Genomic DNA, 22,059 nt, shown 5'->3' on the forward strand with positions numbered 1-22,059 from the left:
CAGCTAATTTGCTAAGGTTCTGTCCTTTCAGCCTCCTTCTGGACGGGAGCGTCTGTAAAAAGCTGGCTGCAGTTCGCCATCTTGGCTCCAGACTCCCAAACATAGCTCATTCAAGGGTCCTGGGCACAGATTTCACCAAGATGGGGGCCAGGGACCACAGGGAACAGGGAATACCTGACCGTTTTCCCTACAGGGCTGTGTAGACCCAGGCACATGGAGCAGGCGTAGACTGGGAATCGAGGCCATGATCCATTACTTGGCCAGGGGCAAGTCGGTGCTCTCACGTACCAAACGTGTTAAGTGTGAATGAGTGAGCCTGACAGCATGTGAATGAGAACTCCTTTCTAATTCCTTTCTCACAGGAACATTGGGCATGTTCCTGAGAGTGCAAACAGTGCCACTGGTCTCCTCACCCTGCCAGGATGTACAACATGCCCTGGATAGACCTCATCTGAAACAAGGGATAGGGCAGGAGGCAGGACCAGGATTTCTAAGGGCTCTCTCTGTTTCTCCAGGCAAGGGGCCTATGGGCTCTGAAGTTGGGGTGCCCGGTCAGAGTTCCTCTGAGCTAAAAGCAGCTAAGCCTTGTAGGCTCCCCCATGCCCACTCTGAAGGCTGTGGCAGAGAGGGAGGGAGAGAAAGCAGGACCATTTGGCTTGTCCTGAATTATTAACCACCGAGAAGGAGATATGGGCAAGGCTATGGGGAAACTAGGTTCGGCTAATCCCGGAGCCAGGGAGAGGGTCTGAGACCCTCAATCTGAACAGACCCAAGGATCCAGAAGTGGGGGTATGACCTCTGGCAGAACCACAAGCCCTGGGGATCTGTACTGCACACTGATGAGTGCTCCCTGCTCTCAGGGCCACAGGGCAGCAAGAATGACCCACACCTTTGTTCCCTGGCCTTCTACGCTTCTAAGTTTTTATGAACCCACATTCCTTGCTTCTTCCTTTTGGGCATTTTGTAGAAGAATAAACCAAGGCTGGGCGAGATCATACAATTTAGCCAAAGTCGCATGGCTGCTGGGGACAAGGGCAGAACATGTATCCAGTCCCTAAGAGCCACCAGAGGTCCCTCTACTGTAGGTTCCGTGTCATTCACGCCCAAGCCCTAAGCCTGTGAATCACACCTGTAATGTCTCTCTCTTGTTTGCTCCTGCCTCTCCATCCCCCTCACAGACACTTGGTTTCTGTCCACATTAGCTGTCCCTGGGCAACAGAGACAGCCTCTTAATTGGTCTCCATGCCTCCAGTTAGGGTTCTCTGAAATCCTCCTTCTAGAAGCCATCAGAGGGCATTTTCCCAGTGCAAATCAGACAGGTCTGCCAGCTCCCTGGAATGTCACAAGACCACCACACCCTACCCCATGACTTCTCTAGGTCCTTCTCCACTTTCCATGCCCTTGCTGTTCCCAGTTGCTGGCTGTTCCCTATTCACTGCCAGCAGCTTCACACCCCAGTCCCCCGAGTTCCAAAGCCCTTCAAGGGCAACGCTCACCTCTCACACCTCCATCCCCAGCGCACCATGGGAGCCTTGTAACTGTAGCTCAAAGCATTTGCTGAAGTTCACACTTGCTGGTCCTTCTGTGGAAAAAGCCCTTTCCCACCTTGTCTACTTGGAAAACTCTCAAAGCATCCGTTAAGACTGTTAAGACTGAGCTTTTGCAGCTGATGCTCTGAGAAGGCCTCTAAGACTGCTCTGGGCAAGGCTGGGTGCCCGGGTGCCCTGGAACATCCCATCCCAGCTCTCACCACCCCCTACATTGGGGCTCAGGGCAGTGTCAAGGTCTGCGTCACCTTTGTGTCTTCAGGGCTGAGCACGGGGCTGGGCACTCTGCACACCTGGGGGAGGTGCATCTGGGCAGGGAGAGAACCAAGCAGGGAGAAGCCCAACCAAGGGTTGGAGAGAGTCATGTATTTCCAAACGGTGAGAGGCAAGGCACTCACAGGTGTGGGACCCCTTCTGGGGGCTCTTCCAGGGGCCACCTGGAGAGGGGTGAGTCACGTGGTCACCTCTGCCTCTTTCTATGGAGCACACTAAGCCACTTAGTCTAAATTTAGTACATGGTCCCTGAGTTATAGTGGAGGGCCCAGAGGAGGCCAGGGAGGCACCTGCCCAGGCAGCCACAACTGTCCCGCAGCTCTGCATCTTTCAGAACTGGGCCTGTGCGCTTTGTGCCCCCAGTACCGGCCACATACCCCATCAACACCCCCAGAAGGGCAGGGGCTTACTTCCCCCACAGATCAAGCTGACAGTTGACTTGTTTTCATACAATATATCTGTGCTTCTCTCTTGGGAGGCTGGGAACTACACCCACACTGGACACAGGCCTGGCCTGAGGGTCACAGACCAAGAAGTATAAAGTGCCCCAGAAGGGGCAGAGTGGAGCTTAAGAGTCAGGCAGAAAGGTCCCCAGTATCTGCTGTGCACAGGATTCTATGGATATGAAGCATCTGGAATAGACAAATCAGAGAGGCAAAGCAGATTGCTGGTGGCTGGGGACCGGAGGAGGGAGGAACAGGGAGTGACTCTTTAATGGGGACAGGGTTTTCTTTTAGATAGTTCCAGAACATTTCCATCTAGGACACTAGATAAGAGGTGGTATTTGGGCAACCTTATGAAAGTAATAAATGCCACCGAACTGTGCACTTTAACATGGTTAAAGTTTATGTTATGTGAACTTCACAGCAAAAAAAGAATCAGAAAAAAAAAAGGTCAGACAGAACTATAGGTATCAGTTTCCCTCCTTTCTCCCTGAGTCCAGCAGCTTTCCCTCTGGTGAGCTGGCACCCAGCTCCTCTTATCAACCCCAGCCCCTGAGGGCTCACAGCACAAATCATGGGTGGGTTTTCAAAGTTGGCCTTTTTTGTTTGTTTTGAGACAGAGTTTCACTGTTACCCTGGGTAGAGTGCTGTGGTATCACAGCTCACAGTAACCTCAAACTCATAGACTCAAGTGATCCTCTTGCCTCAGACTCCTGCGTAGCTTGGACTACAGGTACTGGCCACAACGCCTGGCTAATTTTTTTCTATTTTTAGTAGAGACAGGGTCTCACTCTTGCTCTTCAAGACCATGGGCTCAGGCAATCCACTCACCTCAGCCTCCCAGAGTGCTAGGATCACAGGCATGAGCCACTGTGCCTGCCCCCTGCTTAAACAGAAGATGTCCCCAGCACACTATAGGAGAGAGGAATTAACTGGGACATCATCTGGTTAAAATCCTCGAGAATTCACCTTCTTTCATCAAAGCACCCCTGAGCCCCTTAGGCTAGCACGTGGGGTCTTACACAGGCTTATAAACTGATACCCTCACTCTTGAGGACCCAGCCTGCCTGCATGCCATCACCTGGTCCCCATCTCTGCCAGAAACACCCAACCTTCTAAGCTGCCTTGGCAGTCAAGCCACTTGGTCCATGGCTCCTCACTAGAGTCAGTTCCCCGCTGCCAAGCCCTCAGTGGCAAGACACTTCCAACCCTTATCTACTCACCCTCCATGAATGTAGACTTGTCTGGAGGAAGGGATTGTATGTGAGGACACACAAATCACCACAGCCACAAATAAACAAACAGTTCTGGAAGAGAACTGCATATCCAATGGAAGGGGAGAGTGCAGAGAGGGTGCTGGGCCAGAGCAGGGAAGGCCCAGTGTGAGTAGAAGGGGGGCCCAGAGAGGTCCCAGGGCCCCTGGGTACAGGTGTGGAGCTTTTTATAAGTATAAACTGTTACCCAGGGTTAGGGCAGGAGTCTTGGAGGGTGCTAGGTTGACACCAATGCAATCGCAAAACACAGACATTACAGGAAAACTTGTAACCCAACCCCATCATTGGGTAGAGGGGAAACTATGGCCCAGAGAGGGGCAGGAAGCTGATCTGTTCATCCGCCCCTGCACACGCCCATCCACACACGCATTGCCCACCCACGTATGCCTCCCTCCCTCTAGGGAGCCAGGGCCCCTACCTCTGACCCCAGAGCTCTCTATACGGGCCACAGCTGACTTCTCTAAGCTTGTGGCAGCTCTGAGAAACTCTCTGACTCCACAGGGGTCACAGAGACAATCCCTGGTAGTGGCATGGGGGAAGGGTATAAGGCACTACCCAAAGCTGGTCAACCAGTACAGCTGTGACTCCTGCCTAGATGCTTTGCTTTGCTCCCCAGGATCAGGCCCTTTCCCTGCACTGCAGGTTTGTCTGGCTTGGGTAGGGTGGGTGGGAGGTGACCACAGTAGGCAAAGGCTCTGTGGCAGTCCATGGTAGATGCTGGGGGCCCTCAGATCATCACCAAGATGAAGTGTCTCACAGGACACACATAGGAAAGAGCCTAGACAATGAGGTGTGCAGGAATTTGGTATGTCAGGGCCTGCAAAGCTGCTACACCCAGAAGGTTGTAGGGGGAAGTAGCTCCCAGCAGGGTCCCCAAGAACAGCTGGAAGACAAGGTTTGGGCAGAGTTATGTCCTCTTCCTATGTGCCTGCAGATTCAGGGAGGGCTGGGGAGAAGACCCAAGTGTCGGAGCAGCTCTGAGGGCAAGAGGGTACGGGCCACTGCCTGCCAGGCATCAGCTGCTGGGAACAGCCAAGGGGGTGGGGAGAGAGAGGGAAGCACAGGTGCTCTTACACAAAGGACTCTCCAAGGAGTAGGCCTTGCAGTGGCCCCTGCTCCATCCTTTCCCTGCCGAGGGGTGGTGGCCTGGCTTACCTCGGTCCTCCTGCTCCCCTCCCATGCTCCTGGATCTCCTTCTGCATTCTCTCTCCCAATTTCAACCTGCCTTGGCTGTAAATCCAGGGTGACGGGTGGCAGCATCTCCAGACTCCCTCCCAGAGAGGCAGAAAGATGGAAGGTAGAGTTCACCTCCAGTGTCCACCTCTCTCACCTGTCTGTTCTCAGATCCAATACCGACAATGGAGTCTTGGTGTACTCATCTATAAAAGGAGGTGCTGATACTTCCAACAGGGGGTTAGGCACAAGCTTTAAACGCACCCCACACTGTGCCTGGCAACAGAGATGTGTTCTATCGCCCACAGTGATATTAAAAATATCTAACCGCTGGGCACTGCCAGGGGCTGCAGCTGGGGGGCCTGGGAGGGGACCTGGAGGCATCAGCAGGCACCATTGCCCCCTTAGCTCCAAGAATCCCAAGGAAGGATAGAAGTGATAGAGGACAGAGGCTATTTCTAATCAGCAAGCAAGCACAGAGCTCTTGCCCTCGGGGCCAGATGTGCCCGAGATTTCAGAATTCCCTGCACTTAGCCAGGTAATACTGCACACCTCAGCAGCATCCAATAATCAAATACGTTGAACTCTCTGCAGTAAAACATATGAATATAGAATACATGAAGACTAAAAATAGCCTCACTTGGACTATAAATAGCCTCACCTCAATTCAGGCGAGTTTGCTGCCAAATGAGTTACAAAAAAGCATTTGGTTTCAGAGCTTGCTGCATTTTAGAATTTAGAATAAGGAATTGTGGATCTGCATTTTAATGTTCTCACTATGTATCAGTGTGACCTATTTGCACATCCGCCTGGGTTCATCCCACAACCAAGGCAGTGGAGTAAAGGTTACCCATGCCCTGCCCCTAAAAGTCACCAGGTCCTCTGACCTTGGAAAGCACAACCAAGGAGATGAGTCACAAACAAAATCAAATTTGCACATGTGCACACACACACACACAAACACGCTAATGGCAATACCTATAAATACAATCACAACAGCTCTATGTACACAGGTTAAAAAGGACCTGGAGCCCAGCTCTGGGGATGGAGTCTCTCCAGCCCCAGTGGCCAATGACCCCTACTAAGGCCAATCTCTGCCCTTGCTGACAACAGCAATGTTTGTATCCTGGCCTGTGCATGGACTGGGGGCGGCGGAGGGAAGGGGGGAGAAAGCGCACAGGGGTGAGGAGCAGGGCTGCACTGGGAAGTAGAAAGCTTCCCCAGCTCTGTACCATGGAGGGGGACAGGCGCCAGACGGACTGGGCCCTGGGCCCAGCACTGCCACTGCCAAGCCAGTGGCCTTCAAGGGGTGGCCTGAGCCTTTGGCTGAACTGTTTCCTCACCTGCACAGTTTGAGTGACAAGGGCCTCACAGGGCTTTGTGGGGAGTTTGCAAGTGCCCCTTGGAGACTCTTGCTGACCTTGTTCCATGGAGTTTCTTAAATATACAATGTAAATAAGGGGGGCTATAAATGAGTGGCTTCTTCAGTCCCAGAAATGCCTCCCATCCTCCAAGGGCTCTGTTTTGAGGTAGGCCCTTTGCAGGTTTCTGTCCTACACCAGCATTCTCTGAATCTGAATGTAGACGGAACCTTCTGGATGCTCTGGCTGCTCTTGGATGCCAAGAAACTGGGCTCAGGGTCTGGAGGGAAAAGCCTAGAGCAGTGACAGGCTTGCCCTAGACAGGGGGCCACAACATACAAGATAGAGGGCAGGCTTTGTCGTCAGAATGGTGTTCCCAACCAGGTCTAATCCCTCACTTGGTCTCTAGCAAGTTACTTAAAACTTTAAGCCTCAGTTCTCATATTTATAAAACTAGATCTAATACCACATATACATAATAAGTTAGTAGGAAGAATAAATTAAGGATAATGAAGGCAAAGTGCCCAGGACACGACACCTAAGAAATAGCCACAGCCACCATTATTACTACAACGATGATGGTGTTGGGTCTAGCCTTGCTCAGGGCGAGTTTCCCCTTGAACTGTGCCTTCACACTCAGAATAGTCAGGATTAGGAGAAATAACTCATCAGTTATTAAAAGCCACTCAAGCTATTAGTTTGTCACTATGTGTTATCATTAACCTCCCTGGCATCTGTTGAGACCTCTACCTGCTGTCCTACGAGGCCCTGCCAACAATACTGCCAGGCAGTAAAGCTTGGGACAGAAGTGCTTGTCCCATCCCAAACTGGAAAATGGAAGCCAAAAGAACAATGGCGCCTTGGTCAAGGTCATCGAGCAAGTCAGTAACAGGAAGAGGATGAAGAACTCCTGATTCTGGGTTCCATCCCAACCAGCAACTTGAGGCTGGTGGCCCACAGCAACCTCTTGGACCTCCTGAGAACAAGGCCACCACCTACAGGCATAACTGTATGGAGGAGACCTAGGACTTGGGCTGTGGGGCAGTGTGGGGCCAGAGTGCAGGGACCTAAGTCATCATTCAAGGCCCAGTCCAGGCCCATTGCACACAGTCTGGCTCCTCTATCTTTGGCGGGGAGCCTGGGGCTATTTTGGGAAGCTCTGCACACAGCCTGCCACTTCCCTGCCAGGCTGACTGGGTCAAAAACAAAACCAGCTCAGCATCAGCCCTATGTCAACAGGGTGGGAAGTGAGGAGGTGCTGAACAGCCCTGAACAGAACAGCAGGAACGGGGGAAGGCCGGGGGAGGTGGGAGGCAAGCACAGTCACCCTCACCCTGCAAAAAGCAAAAAGGTAGTGGGAAACAAACAAACAAGTCAGAGGCACCAAGATAGAAGGAGAAAGACTAGGTATGGGACCAGACCAAGTTCAGACTCCAGCTTCATCCTTGAGCAAGTCTCTTAATCAGCCTAGGTTTACTTATTGGTAGGAACACCACTCCCCTTCATAGGGCAGGTGGGATTCAAAGAGGTGACAATGAGGCCCTGACAAATGAGACGCTTGTAACCTCGGCCTGCTGTGTCTGCCTACAGTCCCAGCCTGCAGGCTCTGACCACCTGTGGCCGCTGGAAGCCTGTGGACTGCCACATGAGGTACCTGTCCATCCTTGTACAACCTTAGTGCAGAGCCTAGAGCAGCTGTCCAATCAGTCTATGAGGTCAGGCCTAAGAAGCCACTGAGAAAGCTCTGAAGAGCATCTAAAACACCAGAGGAGCAGGGACCAGAAAGTCCCATCCAGTGTCCAGGCCTCTTCACAGCCCTTTGGTCACTGTCACAGGACACCTAGGACTCTGCTCAGGGGCAGAAAGAGAGCCATCTGGTCCCAGGGACAGGCCACAGGGCCCTACCTGGAGTTGGCAGACACCATGGACAGGATGAACAGGGCACTGCAGGGCTGGTGAGAGAGGCAGGAAGAACAAGACAAGAATACCCAGTTATAGGGTATTTCCTAGGCATCAGGCTCCATGTAAGGAGCTGACACACCTTGTCCCAGGTGATTATGTCTTTTTGACAGGTAAGAAGAAAGGGCTCAGAGAAGGGAAGGGATATGTCTGAGGTCACTTGCTGAGTTGGTGTGAGACCTGCAAGAGGCCAGTAGGAACTGTTCACTTTAAAATGATTAACTGTGCATTATGTGACTCTCACCTCAATCCAAAAACTATAAGCCTCTGGGTGAGAGGCAGTGGCTCCAGCCAACAGGCACCCTGGGCTAGCTAGGGAACCTGAAGGGATGTCATCAGAACAGGAAGGAGGGAAGGTACAGATGGTGGCCAGGCAGCCATGGGGATACTTGTGCTAGAGTCAGGGACTGTAGCTCTTGGAGACTTTCTATGCTCAGAGCCTCTCTTGCCATCCCTGGAAAGCAGAGACTTCTAGAAGTCAGAAGCAGGAAGCACTCCACAGAGCAGCAATATGGCCTTTCATTAACCAAAGGAAATGTGGAGCAGAGACTCTCACAAGGTCTGTGGCAGGGCACAGGGGAGCTCGGCCTCATACGTTCCTCATGCAGCCTAGTGTGCATATGATTGTATAGCGACCAATATCACATTCACTGCTGGATGTGACAGCCACAGCACACAGACTGTAAGGCTCTGACAGGCCCCAAGTGTGGAGATAGCGGCTCCACTGTGTACCTGGGAGTGGTGGTGAAAGGGTGGGATACCATAAGGAGCTCAGGGAGCCAGAGCTGAGTTCAGGTATAGTACTTGGAGGAAAGGAGGCTGAGTGTCCAGAGAGAGTGCGGGGTGCCTGATGAGAGGCAGAGAAGACACAGCTATAAGACAGTCAGTGTGAAAGGACAGGAAGAGGGAGCCATCACCCCTGATGTACTGGAGCCAGAAATACTGTGGGTACTTACCCCTCCACCACTCACAAATTCACAAGCCAAATAGGAGGAGGGCTGCTGGGCCTTGAGGATGGCTCTACCACCATCATCTGCACTGCCCTGGGGAAGTCCCTGATGTCACATCACAGATGTCAGGTGTGCCCATGAATCCCTGGGATGAGCACAGATTCAGCTCTGGGTGGCAAAAATCCTCTCTGCAATGCCCACCCTGTGAGAAGGGTTTGGTCGCCTCCTAGGATAGGCTGCTGGATAGGCTGCTGACCACTTACAAGGTACTGCTAGAAAGTTCTTAGGCTGAGCAAAGTCTATCTCCCTGGAATTCACACCAGGTATTGAATGGCTCTTCAGAGCTACATTCAGCCTTTTTTCTCTGGGACGCCTTAAAATAGGTGACTGCTACAAAAAAGTAGATGGTATAGAAAAAAATAACAAATAGGTGTGTGGCTGGCACATCCTCTCTGGGTGGCTGCCCACTGGGCAACCTCCCCTGCTCTGGCCTTTCTGACAATGGGGGTTGTGGCTGCTGAAAGCTCTAGATCTGTTTCCTGGGACCAGCAGCCAGGCTGAGCTCCCTGGCCAATGCAGATCCTTGCCCTTTATCTGGTGGCTTTCTGCCTGCTGGCTATAGAGGACGGAGTAGCATCCTCACCCCCAGCTTAAACTCACATCCACCTGGACCCTCAGAACATGACCTTATTTGGAAATAGGGTCTTTGTGGTTGTTACTAGTTGACCATTTTGAGATGAAATCATATTGGATTTAGGATGTGCTCAAAATCCAATGACTAACATCCTTATAAGACAGGACACATGGCCAGGAGCGGTGGCTCACGCCTATAATCCTAGCACTCTGAGAAGCCAAGGTGGGTGGATTGGTTCAAGATCAGCCTGAGCTCATAGGTTCAAGACCAGCCTGAGTCAGAGCTGAGCCTCATCTCTAAAAATAGCAGGGTGTTGTGGTGGGCACCTATAGTCTCAGCTACTTGGGAGGCTGAGGTAAGAGAATCACTTGAGCCCAAGAGTTTGAGGTTGCTGTGAGCTAAGACACCACAGCACTCTACCAAGGGCAACAAAGTGAGACTCTGTCTCAAAAAAAAAAAAAAAAAAAAAAAGAAAAGAAAAGAGGACACAGAGAGACACAGAGGAGAAGGAATGAGAACAGAGGCAGAAACTAGAGTGATGCAACCATATGCCCAGGCATACTCTGGGCCACTAGGAACTGGAAAGGGCAAGGAAGGAGCTTCCCAGAGCCCTCAGAAGGAGGACAGCCCTGCTCAGACCTTAATTTTAGACTTCTGGCCTCCAGAGCTGTGAGAGGACATATTTCTGCTCTTTAAGCCACCTAGTTTTGTGGTCATTTGTGATGGCAGCCCCAGGAAATGAGGTTTGTGGCATTAAGACACTGGATATACTCTGTGCTGACCACATGCATGTCAGCCAGTGCTCCCTGCTCTGGGCTCCCTGTAGGAGTAGAGCCAATGGCCTCCTGGCAGAGAGGGTGACACCAGCGCCTGGGCAGGACTGAGTTAGCCTGTCACCAGGCTGTTACCAAGGCTGTGGTCCAATTAGCTCAGGGCACTTGAGGAGCCAGCATTGAGAGGTCTGCCTATGTCCCAGGCAGTTGAAACACTCAAGAGGAAGTGGCCACTCTGCCTAGAGTACCCTCCCCGCTGCCTCAGTCTGGTACCGGGACAGCCTCCTGAAGACCTTCACATCTGCCCAGGCCAGCAGACTTTGGCTTTGCTAAAAATCCTCAGACACATCAGCCCTAAGTACCAGCCCAAGGAATATGCCCTAATGTGGGGATTGAAATTTTCTCTGATGAGCAATGCTAGAAATATGAGGCAGGGTATGGTTGCTCATGCCTAAAATCCCAGCACTTTGGGAGGACAAAGAAGGAGATGATCACTTGAGGCCAGTAGTTTGACACTAGCCCAAGCAAGAAGGAGACTCCCTCTTTACCAAAAATAGAAAAATTAGCCATTGTGGTGGTGGGCACCTGTATTCCCAGCTACTCTAGAAGGTGAGGCAGGAGTTTAAGGTTGCTATTAGGTATGATGATGCCTCTGCATTCTAGTCTGGGCAACAGAGCAAGACCCTATCTCAAAACAAAAAGAAAGAAATGCTAGAAATGCCCCCCACTCTGACTGGCTCAGTACCCTCCCCACCTGTACCTCTGAAAAACCTTTCAGGCAGCATCATTTTCATTTGTAAATCCCTGGTGCCTCCACCATCCCAGCACCATGGGCTCTGCGCACACCAAGAAAGATGGTCAAGGCCATTCTAGGACTAATAACCTCAAAGCTCTAGTGCTTCTCACATTGAAGTTCTAGGGTAAACTGCTTTAGGACGCTAGTGAGGTTGTTTAAGATGTCCTCCCTCCCAGACCTGCTGGATCAAAACCTGTGTGTGAGGGTCCCAGGGGCCTGTGTCTCAAACAGAGCCCCCAAGGTTAGTGGGAAGAGATTGGCCCCATCGTGTACAGACAGAGACAACAGAGGTGACACCAGGCTTGCTAAAGGCTCAGGCAGGGTAAGGTGGCATCCTCAGCTCTCCTAGGCCTGGAGTCCTCTGTGATCAAAGAATCTCTCTCCTTTCAGGCCTCTAGGAAGCCTCCCCCTGCCTTGTGGAGTAGGACACCCCTCCTTCCCTTGCCCCCACCCAGACACCTGCGCTGATTTTTCTCTTGGCCTTTATCACCCTGTACTGAGTATAGCCACATGTTTGCCTTCAGGTTGGGGCCTATCCCAGGTTCAAAATGTTTTACCCTGGGCTTGGTCAGAACATTTGCCCCATAAAGGTAGGTGACCAGCAAATATTTGTTAGGTAAATGGTTTCTGTTTCCAAACTCTGTCCTGGAACAGTTGTCTGACCTTGAGCAGGTTGCTCAACTTCTGCACCCTGACAGATCCTGGTCATCTGCCCTGACCATCTCACAAGGCCACAGCAAGATCCAGCTGGTGACCCTGATGCAATGTGCATGGGAAACAGCAACGTGGCAGCCAAATGTCAGCTCTGCTCTTTGGCACCTCATTCACGGACTGGCAGTGAGAGGAAGAGTCCCCAGAGTGGCCAGACCCTACCGGCAGAGCAATGAGGGTGAGCTGGGGAAGAGCATGTTGGGCAGTAATGCCCACACAGGCCAGGCCTCTTCCAAGAAGGACCCTCGGCCTGAGCCCTGTGCCTTGCAATTAACCCCATGGGAACAACCAGTCTTCATCCCAGGCTAGTTGCAGGGGGATACCCACAGTAATATGCCCCTCATGTATCACCCCAACCCAGAGAATCCCTGACTCATGCTGGGGCTACGTGGAAGGGATGCTGCCGAGTCACCAGCTGGGCCCTTCCTCAGCTGCAAATAGGGAGATAGGGGCACTGGGGGCGGGGGGAGAGGCGGAGGCCAGTAGAGAGGGGACAGTAAACTATGTACTGCCATGGGAACCTACACGGCTGGCCCAGCTTGGTGTGGTCCCAAGTGCCAATCTCCCCATCTGTCAGGTCTGACCTAGGACCCTAGTTTGTTCAGGAATGAGTACCAGGCAGAGGCAGGTGGAACTCTTGAGTAGGGTGGGCAGCAGGCTACAGGCAGCAGAGAGGGCATGCTGGCTCCTCTCCTCCGAGCCAAAGCTACTGGCTGGGGATTCAAGCAAAATTCCAACCCCTGCCTTCTTTCTGCTGCAGGGTAGGCCCCTCCTTGGCACTATGGCCACACTTGAGCTCCAGCCATGCGACACAGAGCTGCTCATCACCCCCTCTCCATGCCTTGGTTCTCCATTAGCAACACTGCTAACAGTGTGTCCTGTCTCTCTGTGTCTGCCCAGCCAGAGAGAGACCTGCCCACCTGCCCCTGAAGGCAAACATAGTCCAGGGAGCAGTTCTAGATTCAGGTGGCTGGTGGGGCACAGACAGCCCAGTGACCATGCCTCTTGATGCCAGAAAGCTCTGCTGGCTGAGACGCAACACAGGCTCTCCAAACATTTAGGAGCATGAAAAGCAGTAGCTGGCCTGGCCCTGATCCCAGGGCAACCTCAGATGTAGAGTGGCCAGCTGAACCAACCCACACTACAAGACATCCCTATGAAACAAACACTCCCTTCATATGATCCTTCTATGAGCCAAGTAAGGAGCACAGAGGACTTTCAGGCAACACAGAAAGAAGGGTGGGGACAATCGCCATTCTGCACAACAGGAAACCAAGGTGCAGTGGGATGAGGCACAATGGGATTAGGCAACTTCCACAGGCTGCACAGCCAGGACTCAACCCTGGATCTATGTGGTTACCACCCAGAAGAGCAGCCTACTACTCCCAATCTTCACCATCCCAGGAACCTAAAGTTCTGGAGAGAGAACTTCAGCCATGCAATTAGCATGAGCCCAGCAGGCAAGTGAAATCAGGCGGCAAGAGCATTTTAAATTTAACTGTTCCCCATTCCCTGTCTGTGCAGCCCGTTCACAGCCACAGGCTGTGATAATGGTGTGCCCACGCCTAGAAAGCTGTGAAGTGCTTCACAAGGGCACAGGGTGACGGGCAACATGAGGACGCCAGCGTGGAACCAAGTGCTCCGTCTCTTTGTCCTTCTCAGTCCCCTGAGGGCATCCATCTCTAACCCTGTTGTGCAAACCAGGAAACTGAGCTCAGAGAGGCCAAGGGAATTCTCTAAGAGCTCACAACCAGACCAATGGCAAAGAGTGGACTTACATTTTCCCTCCCCTCTGCTCTCTGTGCATTGCCTCACATTGAGAGAGGCAGGGGACCTAGTGAGGAAAGTTCCTCTTGCTATGGCAACAAGGGAGGGAAACTGAGAAATAGAACAGATATTGAGTTAAGACTGGCAACCACCCTCTCCTGTCCTCTCCCAAGACACATTTGCACTTTGCAGGGTGGTAAACACATGCAGGTCCCTGGTTCATTCATTTCTACCACGCTTGGCTTTGTCAGGCAGACAGCAGGGGTTTGATGAGGTCTACATGGAACACAACCAGGGCTCTAGACTCTTGGGCTCCACATCTGGTGTGCTCTCTCTCTTAATAGCTGCTCAAGTTTTTGAGGTGGGACATTTATCTGAAAGGGCTCTCAAGAGGCTGGGCAATAGCAGGCCAATGGGTGACCCCTCACCTGCACATTGCACCAGTTAACCTTTTTTTTTTTTTTGAGACAGAGTTAAGGTGTCACCCTGTGTAGAGTCCTGTGCTATCATAGCTCACAGCAACCTCCACTCTTGGGCTCAAACCATCTTCTTGCCTCAATTTTTCTATTTTTAGTAGAGATGGGGTCTCGCTTTTGCTCAGGCTGGTCTTGAACTCCCGAGCTCAAGCAATCCACTTGCCTCTGCTTCCCAGAGTGCTAGGATTACAGGCGTGAGCACTGCACCTGGCCCTGCATATTGCACCAGCACCCTGTCAAAAAATCATCACAAGAGACAACTTTCTTTCACCTGAAGTTCTGGAAGAAGAGGCTCTGGGGAAGGCATGCCAGCCTGAATCCTGAGCTCAGAAAGAGCTGCCTTGGAGGCCCTCTGTACTCAGGGAGAGCCCTGCCTAGGGAGATCCCATCCACTGCCCCAGAATTCCCATCCCCTGTAGAGGCCAGCCACCTGCAGCATCCACAAGGCTGGGGCTTTGGTTTTATTCCTTTGACTTTGTATGGGATCCTTAAGGTACAAACTTTCCTCTTCTCCATAAGTATTCTGTCCACATTTGGGGACGAGCTCTTAAAAGCCTGAGTCTTATTATTTGTTTTTTACATCTTATTTCTACATAATCTCTAGCTTACGGAAAAGTTGTAAAACTAACATAAGCACTCCTATCTATGCTCTACCCAACTGCCACACGTTTGTGCTCTTCCCTCTCCCTAAACACATCTACATGGGCATACGATCTCTTCTGACCCAGGGGTGAGTATCTTCCTGGAATGTATTGTCTGTAACGACAGCTACCGCCCCACTGCTGCCGACACACATGGTTCATTTTCAAGCAGTTCATATCTGTCCCTCCCTATTAAGGTACGTGAAACAGTTATCTCTGTGTTACAGACCAGAAAACCAAGGCACAGATCTCATGTGCACTGTCCCTTCTACTATGCTGAGCCACCAGTGCCTAAGTGCTCAGCTTAAAACAGACCCCACGATGCAGACTGACCTGGTGATATGTTAATATGTTAAGAAATTTTCAAAGAAAGAGAGCCACGCTGCCCCCATAGCAGCTTGAGAGCAGATCAGGGTGGGTGATCCCAGGTCTCTAGTGTAAAGTAGGCAGGTGCCATGGGTGGGGTTGGTGGTGGAGCAGACACAGGAGTCTCGCCTCCTGCTCAGCCCCAGACCCAGGCTACCTGCTCCTTCTGGTCTGGCCCTCCACGTCCTTCCTTCCTTTCCTCTTCCTTACACAACTGTATGAGTGGAAACGACATGCAGGGAGGGTAAGTGTCCCTCTCGGGCTGCCCCTCTTCTGACATCCTCAGCCTCCTCCCAGATGAGGCTCCCTCCACCCCAAGGGCCAGAGTTGGATCTGGTCTCCAAACGTCAATAAGGCTGCACATGTAACTTATGAATGAGTGACTGAATGAATGGATGAGTGAGTCAGAGAGCTGAGCTCTGGTTCTGTCTTCACAGGGTGGGCTACTCACCCTCTAAGACTCAGTCTGCTGGTATGTAAAATAGGGATAACACCAAGACTTCCAGGGTGGTTGCAAGTTGTCAGATTAGATGAAATCTGAGGAGGTGCCTACGAAGGGGGCAGTAAGAGCCCAGGGCTGCTGTGGGTGAGAACCTGCCGAGCCTGCTCTGGGAATGAACCAAAAAATAGGGGGAAAATAGAATGCAAACACAAACAACATGGAAAGGGTGTGTACACAAATGTATGCATGCATGCATGTACACACCACAACACTCATACACACTGCCATATACCCGACTTGCTCACACTTTATGTACGGGCATACACACCCACACATACACACACTCACATATGCTTCCTCACACACATCCCATATACACACATGACATGCCACACACATATGTTCGTACATCACACACATATATGTGCATATACAGCACACACACACAGCCCTGAGGCTCAGCACACCATAAGCTTAGCAGTCTCTCTCTGACAACTCTCTTCCTTCTGGGCTAAAGGCCCTCAGAGGCCTGGGACAGAAAGTACCTGGGGGCTTCCCCTATAGATACAAACACACCAGACTGGTGCAGCAGAGCTCAGAGGGAAAGAAAAGAGAGATGGAGAAGGAGGCAGCTCTTTCCAGAAGTATACAGGGATGGTCTGTCTCACCAGGTAAGACCCTGAGCTGAAAAGCAACGCATGAAAAGGACAGCTGTCCGATCTTATCAATACTGAGAACCATTTACACAGGATCACATGACCACAGCAGAATGCCAAATGGTGCATGCACCCTGCTAGCAGAAGAGAAAAATATATCTGTGAATGTGTGCATGTGGGTGTGTGCTTGTGTGAATGAGTATGTCTGTGCAGGCATGATGTATGCACGTGTGTGTTTGTATAAGCATGTGAGTGTGTGCATGCATATGCATGCCTGTGTATGTGTGCATTCAGGGAAATCACATGAGAGACCCAGGAAGAATTTAATATGCATGAGCTTCTTTCTTCCTGTACCATTTAAGTCATTCATGCAATACCATGAACAGACTTTTCCAAAGCTGGGCACGGGGCTGGGCAGGGACGGAGGCAGATGTCCTAAGTCCCAGAACCTCTGACCTGAGACGGAGCTGCCTGCTTGGCCCAGCACATCCCTCGAGTCAGGCCAGGGAACAAGAAATCAAACATTCCCCTCGGAGCCTCATGGGCTTTGTGAGGTCTGTCTGAACTACCAGGCTTCCCAGTGTGCCCTTGCCTGAATCCCAGCACTCCTATCAAATTAAAGAAGAAGGAACCACTCACCGCCTGAAAGCCAGCCAGCGCGGTGACTATCCCACTTTTCCTGGAATGAGCTTTCCACACTCTCGCAGGCTAGAGCCATCAGCAGCCAGGGCTCCCACCTCTCCAAGCTGCTCTGACACCCTCTGCGGCTCCGTACGATGCTTTCAAGTAAGTCACTGCTACGTGAAATTACACTTTTGAGCAGCCACTAAGAAAGGACCCGGGAGGGCGGGGAGGCCAGCGCAGAGCACTCAGGATCCGCCTGCCTCTCTCTTCCTCCAAGGCCAGCTTGAGTCTGGCCAACCTTTCAGCCTTTGGTCTTGTAGACTGATTGCACACTTGGAGTGCCCTGGACGCACATGAAAGACCCTGGGGCGCAGGAACCCCAGCTGTAACGGCAACGGCAGTGGTGGGGAGGCTGAGAGCAGAGACGGAACCAAGAGCTGCTACTCGTGGGCTGGCCTTTAAGGTGTCACATCAGATTTTCCGTTCACTGGCAAACCAAAACCAAACCAAACAAAACCAGCACACCGCCTCCCCACCCATCACACAACTCATAAACCCATCAGAATTCACGGCAAGCCAGGCAGAATCCAGACGTGGCTGGTGTCATTAGGAAGCCTCACGCTGCTCAGATGCCAGGGGGGTCTTGTGGGGGCTCCAGCCCGCCAGCAGAGGAAGGCAAGATAATGCAGATGGACGCAGACACAATGGCATTCCTCTTGCCTTGCCGGGCAGGAGCTGATCTGATTGCTCAAAGGGAAGTACTAAGAATTCAGGGTCTGTGGGAGGCTCTGAGGCAGTTTTAAAGAAACAGGGCTTTGGAGGAGATAAACAAATGAAGTTTACAGATTCCTGACCCAAGAACCAGCAGGGTGTCCTGCCCCAGGCTGCCTGCCTCCAAGCTCTGATTCTGTTATTAAAGCAATCTCCCAGAGAGAATGCTGGAATGAAAAATAGAATCCAGCCAAGATGCTCCTGAGTCTGTTTCCAATGCCACCCCAAGTCCTACATTCTACTGTTCACTTTGAGAACCAATTCTTGTCCCACCCTCAAGCCCACCCTCACCCTGGGACCCAGATACTCCCAGCAATGTCTAGACCTCTCTGCAGTTACCCCCCACATTGTATGCCCCTTTCAGAGTGGAGTTTAAAAATTCCCTGGTACCTGTTTGAACTTTGAAGCTCCCTCCTGAGTCAGACGAGGCTACTTAGTGTGCGCTTTCTATTTAAAGATCAGACAGGGTTTTCTCGCAGACACCATTCAAACCCTCGGCTTCTAAGAACTGGGTGCTAAATCTGGTCTCTTTGGCCCTCACTTTCCATCAACGAGAAAGATGTTCTTGTTGACAACCAGGGGTTCTTTTTCCACTGCCTGGTGCACAGGAAGTGGAGGTCATGGGGGCAGCACACCCGCCTGTCCCGGCTGGGCTATACAGGGGAGTTAGCCCCCAAATTCCCTCTGGTAAAGCCACATAGGAGCTGTCCTGGATGCCACTCCTGGTGGTGCAGGGTAGTAACCAACTGGGCAGCGGTCTTGGAAATCCTGCCTGAACCCAGTGACAGAGGGGCTGTCCCAAGCAGATGGTGCTGCTCCAGACCAACCATTCCACCTGGAACTAGCTGGCAGAAGATTCTCTCTATACCATTTTCTTTGAAATGTTGGTTGTGGAGGACTGGTGGGGGAGAACAAAACATTCCCCCACTGAACTCCCATTTTCAGATGATAAAGATTCATCAGAGAATTGGCCAACCTGTGGCCAGCAAGTCCTGGGAGCCCAGCCCCATCTGGGGTGCATGTGCGTGTCTCTCAATTTCTTCCTCTCTCCCTGGTCCCACCATGGTCCAAGGGAGCAGAATGTCCAAGCCCTGTAGCAATCACAGTGGAAAATGGAAGTGCAGCAGGGCCAGAGGAATGGACCCAAGCACCAAGAAGCAGGAGCCAAGCTACTCATAGGCTCCTTGTAGGACAGCCCCATGAACCCAAACTCTACCATGCCCCCTAGCTCTAAGCATGCCAGACCAGGCCTCTCTCCTCCACCATCCCAGCTCCGGGAGGGAAAACAAGCAGCTACATGGCCAGATGACAGAGACTTCCTTGCTAATAAACCCTTCCTAAGGCTGTGACATGTTTCAGAAGGAACATAAAATTACCTTTCAGCAAGCCAACGTGAGGGAAGGGGACAGGAGGGGGCAAAGTGTCAGAGCTGGGAGGTGCACGCCATGAGAGCCAGGGTGGGGTGGGCCGGCAGCCCCCATCCCTGCAGAGGTCCACGTTCCCCATGCTGCTGGCCTCAGCCGGCCGCCCCCGGGAGCATTCAGCTCTCCTGGCCTCCCATGCCTGCAGACAGGAAGACACCGAGGAGCACGCGTGTCCCTGGGACGGGCAGGCGGAATTGCTATCAGCCTGAAAGGGTCGAGGAGGAAGGCAGGCCAGAGAGGAAGGGGTGGGGAGTGGAGAGGGAGGGCGGGAAGGAGGGAGAATTGATTTTCTCTCCTCCACTGGGACCACTGAGCTGAGTTGCCATGGAGAAAGGGGAGCCGCTGGCAGAGCCTGAGGCGGGCGGAGGAGCCATATGCCGGAGGGAAGGCGTCAGCAAGAGCCAATCCCACAGTTCTGCTGCTGCAGCCTCCCCCAGACCAGGCCTATGGGTCCAGGAGGCCTGGCAGGGAGGGGAACCAGCCGGACCCGTGGGCAGAAGCAACAGCATCTGGTGGCCACTGCCTCTCTGAGATGAAGGGAGGTGAGGAGGGCTTTCCCTCCTGTCTCAGGGGCTCTACTGCTCATTTCAGGCCACCCTGCTAGCCAGACCTGGGGTCAAGACCCACAGGGGCACAGACACCCTGGGCCCCTCCACATGGCTTCTGAATCAGGTATTACCTGGCATTCAGGGAGTCCCTACAGATCCACACCTGCCTTGCCTCCCCATTTCTAAAAATCAGTAGCCGCATCCTAAGTCACATTTTCCCACCTTCAGGGATGAGGGGATGCCCACCTATGGGAGGGTTTCCATGGCCCACAGCCTGCAGAAAGCAGAGAAGGGAGGCCTGGGGCACAGCAAGCAGAGGGAACTCTTCCTGATATGGTAGCGGTTGGGCAGGGACTCCCAGGCCCCCCACGCTGGGCACCACCTCCTGCCCAGCCTGTTGCCAGCTTCCCAGCAGTGGTGGCTACCCACATCCCAGCTTCAGGACTGGCTGTGGCCACCTCTGAGCTTCCTTGGGGCTGGGGTAAAAGTCATGAGGTCTGGGATGGGGTCTTGGTTTCTCTTCCTGGAGACCACATGGCAGGGACAAGTACACACACTTCATTAGCCTTCTGTCTCATCATCACAAACAGGGATAATAGCGAGTTCTACCAACCACACTCCCAGGCACTGAGGTGGGAAGACTTGGGACGGCTGAGGGTGAAGACCCATAAGCGCTGGGCCCACCCCAAGAACTGCATTTCCTTAGGGACTAGAGCATAGTGGCAGCCACTGCCCAGCACCCCGCCAGCGGCACCCAGCACCCTGCCTCTACAGCTTGGCATCCCTCAGGACGAAGGCTCCGAGAGCCTGCCCAGCACCAGAGCCCACCAGACCTCACGGCCCCAACACAGAGACCACTAACAGTGGGCTGGAGCCTTGGAAACATTCTCTTCACAGTTCCCTTCTTACTTTTTCCCTCGATGTTTTATTATGAAAGTATTCAACCATATGGCAAAGTTGAAAAAATTTTATAATGAACATCTATATATTCACCACCTAGACACTACCGCTTCCTCTCACTTTTTTTTTTTATCATGGTAAAATACATATAACATAAAATTTACCATTTTAACCATTTTAAAGTGTTCACTTCAGTAGCATTAAAGACATTCACAAGATTGAACCACCACCATCTCTCTGGTGCCAGAACATTTTCATCATTCCCAACGGAGACCCCCTATACCCACTGGTAGTCACTCCCCACTCCTCCCCCAGCAGCCATCTGCTGTCCTTATGGATTTGCCTCTCCTGGACATTTCATAGAAAGGTAATCCTAAAATGTGTGGCCTTGTGTGTCTGGCTTCTTTCACTCAGCATGATGTTTCTGAGGTTCAGCCACATTGTAGCAAGTGTCAGAACTTCATTCCTTTTTTACAGCTGAGTTATATGGGCAGACCCCATTTTGTTCATACATTACCCATTAGCTGAAAGACATTTGGCTATTTCCACCCTTTGGTTATTGTCCTCTCACTTTCTTATTGCTTTTTTAGAGATGGCAGGCTGGAGTGCAGTGGCTTTTCGGGGCAATCATAGCTTACTGTAGCTTCCAACTCCTAGGCTCAAGCGACCCTCCTACCTCATCCTCTCTAATAGCTGGAGCTACAAGTGCATGCCACCAGGCCTGGCTTTTTACTTTTAAAAATGAAATTTTCAGAGCCCGGTGAAATGTCCTTGAGTCTCCCCTAAGGGATCTGGTCTAAGTTGCAGGCTTAGAGGTCCAAAAATGAATACTAATCTCACTTTGCTTTTCCACAAGAGCAACACTCCCCACTGTGTGGCCAATTTGAGGAGGCTCCATCTGGCTCCTGAGCCCAAGGCATCCCAGAAGCCTGTGTGTGGCCCACAGTGGGCCTGCAGCTTCCTCTGTCCTGGGAAGGCAGCCAGCTGGGCAGGAAGATGCATGTGTAGCCAATCCCACATCCACACCCTGAGACCAAATGTACCTCAAGTCAAGGACTGGGTACAGGAGTCATTTCCCCTCTCTTGGCTTCAGCTTCTTCATTTGTGAAATGGGGCAACAATCTCGACCTCATGGGTCTGGCCACTGCCCAGTAGAACTTTCCTCAAAGACAGATGTGTTCTATACCTGCATCATCATCCACTGTGGTGGCCGCCACCTGCCACTAGCCCCAGGTGGCTACTGAGCACTTCAATGTGTGGTGCATGAGTGGAAAATGGAAATTTTCACTTTATTTCACTTTAATTTACAATTAAAATTAAATAGTCACACAGGGCTAGTGGTGACCACCCTGGACAGAGTGGCCATAAGGACTAATGAGATCGCCAGTGTGGAACAACACGTGGTGGAGGCCCAGGTCTACCTCCTAGGTCTCCTTCCTTTCACCTTCCCTCTTCTACTCACCCCACGGTGTCTGGGTGGTGGGGCAGGCTTCCGTCTGCAGCCTGGTTCCCAAGGACCCCTCTAGAAGGACAGAGGGTGGGTGGTTGGG

The 22,059-nt window shown here is 52.1% G+C and overlaps 1 protein-coding gene across 5 annotated transcripts in view; it reads right to left on the reverse strand.

Annotated features, from left to right (window-relative positions):
* PITPNM2 (phosphatidylinositol transfer protein membrane associated 2) overlaps window positions 1-22,059 on the reverse strand; it is a 120,031-nt gene that overhangs the window by 71,643 nt on the left and 26,329 nt on the right. For 4 of the 5 annotated variants that reach the window (XM_023516852.1, XM_023516850.1, XM_023516851.1 and 1 more), the window contains exon 1: window positions 16,882-17,131. The exons of the other annotated variant lie outside the window; for it this stretch is intronic. The gene's annotated coding sequence lies outside the window, so the exon portion shown is untranslated. Of the gene's footprint in view, window positions 1-16,881; window positions 17,132-22,059 lie in introns of those variants that run through there. 5 annotated transcript variants of the gene reach the window in all.

The sequence above is a fragment of the Otolemur garnettii genome, unplaced genomic scaffold (assembly GCF_000181295.1).
Source record: "Otolemur garnettii isolate 467f Iridium unplaced genomic scaffold, OtoGar3 scaffold00099, whole genome shotgun sequence".
NCBI lineage: Eukaryota > Metazoa > Chordata > Mammalia > Primates > Galagidae > Otolemur > Otolemur garnettii.